Below are 5,711 nucleotides of genomic sequence, written 5' to 3'. Positions count from 1 at the left end.
ATCAGTTCGTCTCCTGGGTCTCCCTAGTCAGTCTGCCTCTCTAGGACCCGTCTTGGTGCCTGGCACCTCAAACGTGCTCAGTTGAGGCTTCGCCTAGACCCAGCAGGCTTCACAGATCTGCCTATGTAATCCGAGGCCTACCCAGCACACAGAAGCTGTAGCCCATGATGGGCAGAGCTCCTGGGGAATTACAGAGTGCGTGGGTAAAACTCCCTCTGTGCACTCTTGTTCAGCTCCGTCTAAACCTCTGGTTTAGCAGTTTCAAAAGAACCACCTTCCTTGTCTTTCTGGAATGCTCCTCTACTTGGGGTTGGGGACTAGGGGATGGCGAATACTAACTGAATGAGAGAAGGGAAAGGCCAATTAACGTTCAGCCAAGAGAGAAAACGATTTCTCCTATCAGCAGTAAAAACTGACAGCTCTATCAGAAAATGAACAAGGGGAGCCCCAGAGCCTGGCGAGGCAGTTGGGGCAGGGGGAGCCGGCTGCAGGCCTCAGCCCCCTCACCACCCCCCCCCTCCCCGCCCCGTGGTAGAGATGGCTGAGGGCACAGACCGCTGCTGGGAGTCAGGGAGCGGTTCAGGCATCCAGGGGAGTCCCCTTGGGAGGTGAACCCCGCTCTTGCTCCTTGCCCCTCCTCTCTGATCCAGCCCCCAGGCAAGAAGACTAGCACTGCTCAGGTTTTATACCGGAACTCAGAGCTCTAGCTCTCCTACAGGCTTCTCCCGGTGCACTGGTTTCCTCTGACCTTATCATCAAAGGAAGCCACGTGATGTCTATTTATGGCAGCGGTATGGTCTGGGGAGAGGAGGCTCACAGTACGTGAATTCCGAGGGCTGATGAAATTGCTCTGGCCCTCTGGATCTCTCCATGCCATGAATGAATAAACGGGCATGGGGGCAGGGCGGCGAAATCAAACTCCAGTGTTCTCCGACAGACCAGTTCCTTCCTGAGCGCTACACAGGTAATTTGTCCTATAAATCAGAGCTCATAAACCAGAGAGGAGTTAATAGAGCTCAAATTCAGTAGCTTTCATGTGAGAGGAAGTGCAGAGAGAAAAGATGGGGGAAAGCACCCCCCCCCCCGTTTGGCCTGGGAGGAAAGACATTGCTCTTTTAAAAATATAACCACTTCAGCTTTCTATTTTAAATATAATACCTTTGGCAAAAAAAGAGGAGGCCAATGAGACAGATACAGAAAGTGATACAAAAGCAATCTAAGATGAGGAGCTCGCGCAGTAGACACCATGAGCAAAGCTCACCCTCCCGAGCTGAAAAAATTTATGGACAAGAGATTGTCATTGAAATTAAATGGTGGCGGACATGTCCAAGGAATATTGCGGGGGTTCGGTCCGTTTATGAATCTTGTGATAGATGAACGTGTGGAGATGGCAGCTAGTGGGCAACAGAACAATATTGGAATGGTGGTAATACGAGGAAATAGTATCATCATGTTAGAAGCCTTGGAGCGAGTATAAGTAATGGGTGTGTTCATCAGAAGAAATCAACTGCTTCCACATGTCCCCTCCATAGTACCTGTTTTACTACAATATAAAAATCAGGTCGTGTGCATTTTCATATTGAACTTTTTTGTTAAATAAACTTTTATAATAGTCAAAAAAAAAAAAAAGCAATCTAAGATGAGAGCAGGTTGTTTTAATCGCAAGCAGGACAGACAGGCAGTTTGGGGTTGTGTTTTGTATCCGGTTCCGGACCCGGTCCTCTCTGATATACAAAAATGAAGCGTAAAGACCAGAGAACGAGGCTCAGTGCCGAGGAGTGCCAGCTCCTTCCCAGGGCGTCTGTGTGTCCATCATGGGCCGGTAGGAAACAGAAACAATCTGGTGAGACAGTTCAGGGATTCTCCTTTCTCCAGATGTTTGTCTTCAGCAGACCTCAGTGGGGAGAAAGAAGAGGTCCAGGTAGGCATTGTCAGAGATGAGAGCTCGGGAGGTGTGCTTCTCCGCATCACTCCCCAGTGCTTTTGAACTGGGAGTTCTGATCAGGCCTCATGTCCAAAATGTTCTTCTTCTTCTCTCTCTCTCTTTTTTTCTTTTATAATGTTCTCAGTATAGTAGGTATAACAAGGCAATAAACTTAAGGCCTTTAATACCCAAGAATGGCTTCTGTATATAATCAGTAAGCTCAAGTATGTTCATGGATGCCGTGTCCTTAACGTATGATTAGCAGGCATCTTTCAAGGTACACTGGCCGATTTTTGAGGTTAATGGCAAAGACATACTAGCTGCTGTTAACATGTATATTCCAAACTCTTTTAACGGCTTAATTCAAGAGGCATGTGTCTCACCCATTTAACAGAACAATGAGTGTTCGTGGTTGGTGGGAGGCTTTTCTCCAAGACACAGTAATTCAGGGACCTATATTCTTTCCATCTTTTGGCTCCACCCCCGAAGGCTTTGTCATCATTGCTTGCCTCCGTCAGCGGAAAGGGAGAGGGTGGACAAAGAATATTTATTTCTTCACTGCATTGGTTTGGAAGAAACATGCAGTGCTTCTCATACTCCATTGGCAAGAACTGTTCATCTTGCCTCACCAAGGGCAAGCACAACTTGGAAACATGGCTGGACAGCCACTTTCTGGCAACAGCTCTGTGCTGTTGAGGGTTGGAGCGTGACTTTTGGTAGATAGCTGTCTTTGTCTCCTCCAGACATATCTTGGTACCACTTTAGTACATGGTACTGAAAATGAAAATATACAGCAATTTGTGGGATGCAGGTAAAGTAGAGCTGGGAGGGAAATATATAGCACAAAGTGCTTACCTTTGAAAAGAGGAGAGTCTCAAATCAATAACCTAAATTCCTACTGCAAAGAACTAGATTAAAAAAAAAGAATAAAAGAAATCCAAAGCAAGCAGTAGGAAGGAATGATAAAGAGTAGAAATCAATGAAATTGAAAATGGGAAAATAAGAGAGAAAATCAATGAAACAAAAATCGGTTCTTTGAAAAGAAAAGTAAAATTTTATAAACCTCCAGAATGACCAACAATGTGAAAAGAGAGAAAACACAAATCACCAATATCAGGAATGAAACAAGGAGTATCGGGGTGCCTGGGTGGCTCAGTTGGCTAACCGTCTGTTTTCGGCCCAGGTCATGATCCCAGGGTCCTGGGATTGAGCGTGTCTGCCTCTCCCTCTGCCCCAACCCCCGCTCGTGCTCTCTCACTCACTTTCTCTCTCAAAAAAAAAAAAAAAAGAAAGAAAGAAAGAAAGAAAAAGAAACCAGGACTATCACTATAGATCCTACAGCCATTAAAACTTGATGATAAAAGAATACTATGAACAACTTTACACTCCTAACTTGATCATTTAAATGGAATGAACCAACTCCTTAAAATCACAGGCCACCAAAACTCAACGAAGTTGAGATACATGATCTGAAAAGTCCCATAACTATTATGGAAATCGAATTCATAATTTTAGGTCTCCCATAAAAAAATGTCTACAGAGTTGCCTGGCTGGCTCAGTTGGAAGAACATGTGACTCTTGATCTGAGGTCATGAGTTTGAGCCCCCATGTTGGGTGTAAAGATTACTAAAAAAAATAATAAACTTAAAAAAATATCTATGGGGGCACTTGGGTGGCTCAGTTGATTAAGTGTCTGCTTTTGGCTCAGGTCATGGTCCTGGGGACCTTGGATCGAGCCCCACTTTGGGCTCCCTGCTCAGCGTGGAGTCTGCTTCTCCCTCTGCCCCTCCCCCTGTTCGTGCTGTCTTTCTCAAATAAATAAATAAAATCTTCTTTAAAAAAGTCTATGTCCAGGGTGGGTTCAAAGAGAATTATACCAAACATTTAATGAACAATTGACACCGGTATTACACAATTTCTTGCTGAAAATAGGAGAGGAAAGAATACTTCTCAACTTATTTTGTAAGGCCAGTATTACCCTGATATCAAAATCAGAAAAAGCATGAAAAAAACTACAGACCAATATTTCTCTTGAACTTACAGAGATCCTCAACAAAATGCTAACAAGTCAAATTCGGCAATACATAAAAAAGAATTACATACCACAACCAAGTGGGTCACAGTCTACGTGTGCAAGGCTGTGTCGATATTCAAAAATCAATTAATGTAACTCACCAGATCACAGGCTAAAGAAGAAAAAGCATATGATCATATCAATTAATACAGAAAAAGCATTTGACAAAATCTAACACCCTTTCATGATTTAAAATAACCCAAAAACTCTCAGCAAACTGGGAATGAGGGATAATTTGATAAAGAGCATCCACAAAAATTCAGTAGCTAATACTCCCACAAATTTTGATCTGTCATGTTTTCCTTTTCAGTCAATTCAGAATACTTTCAAAATTCCCTTTGACCCTTGGGTTATCTAGAAGTGTGCTATTTAATTTTCAGACAACTTTCTGTTATCAATTTCTAATTTAATTCATTGTGGTTAGGGAGAATGCTCTGTATGACTTGAATCCTTTTGTACTGAAACTTGTTTAATGGCCCAGAATATTGTCTATCTTGGTAAACATTCTGTGTGAATTTGAGAGGATGTACGTTTTGGTGTTGTTGGGTAAAGTTTTTATAAATGTCAATTAGGTTGTGTTCGTTGATAATGTCAAATCTTTTTTATCAATTATTGAAAGAAGGATATTGAAATCTTCCACTATAATTGTCAACTTGTGTATTTCTCTTTGCAGATCTATCAGGTTTTGCTTTAAGCATTTTGAAGCTGTTATTATGTGCATAACCATTTAGAATTGTTATGTTCTCTTGATGAATTGGCCCCTTTATCATTATTATATACCCTTTTTATCACTGGTAATATCTTTTGCTCTAAGATCTACTTGGTCTGATATTAATATAGTCACTCTAGCTTTTTGTTTTGATTAGTGATAGCACAGTATATCTTTTTCCATTCTTTTACTTTTAATCCATTTGTGTCTTTATATTTGAAGCGTGTGTGTGTTTTTGGAGTGCGTGTGCATATGCAAGTGGGGTTGGGGGGCACAGGGAGAAGGAGAGAGAGAAGATCTTAAGCAGGCTCCACACCCAACCCAGAGCCCGATCCAGGGCTCGATCTCACAACCCTGAGATCATGACCTGAGCTAAAATCAAGAGTCAGATGTTTAACCGACTGAGCCACCCAGGCACCTCTGAAGTGTGTTTCTTATAGACAGCATACAGCTGAATCTTGCTTTTTTATTCAGTCTGACAATCTCTACCTTTAAATTTGGGTATTTAAGCCATTTATATTTAATATGGCCATTGTTATGGTTACATTTATTTTTTTAAAAAAATTTAAAGAATTTTTATTTATTTATTTGAGATAGAGAGTGAGAGAGACAGAGAGCATGAGTAGGGGGCAGAGGGAGAGGGAGAAGCAGGCTCCCTGCTGAGCAAGGAACCTGACATGGGGCTCAATCCCAGGACCTGGGATCATGACCTGAGCTGAAGGCAGACACTTAAACCACTGAGCCACCCAGGCACCCCTATGGTTAGGTGTTTTTTTTTTTTTTTTTTAAGATTTTATTTATTCATTTGAGAGAGAGAGAGAGCATGAGGGGGGGAAGGTCAGAGGGAAAAGCAGATTCCCTGCTGAGCAGGGAGCCCGATGTGGGACTCCATCCCAGGACTCCAGGATCATGACCTGAGCCAAAGGCAGTCCGCCTAACCAACTGAGCCACCCAGGCGCCCCCTATGGTTAGGTTTAAATCTTAACATTTTGCTATTAATTTTC

The 5,711-nt window shown here is 42.6% G+C and overlaps 1 pseudogene; it reads left to right on the top strand.

Annotated features, from left to right (window-relative positions):
* The first annotated feature begins 1,246 nt into the window (after positions 1–1,246).
* LOC114218326 (small nuclear ribonucleoprotein G pseudogene) lies at positions 1,247–1,477 on the top strand (annotated as a pseudogene).
* The last annotated feature ends 4,234 nt before the right edge of the window (positions 1,478–5,711 follow it).

Source organism: Eumetopias jubatus, unplaced genomic scaffold (assembly GCF_037043125.1).
Source record: "Eumetopias jubatus isolate StellerSeaLion01/CBP00866 unplaced genomic scaffold, mEumJub1_p1.0 scaffold_8, whole genome shotgun sequence".
Taxonomy (NCBI): domain Eukaryota; kingdom Metazoa; phylum Chordata; class Mammalia; order Carnivora; family Otariidae; genus Eumetopias; species Eumetopias jubatus.
Note: the sequence above shows the minus strand (reverse complement) of the source record. Positions and strands in the feature narration are given on the sequence as shown.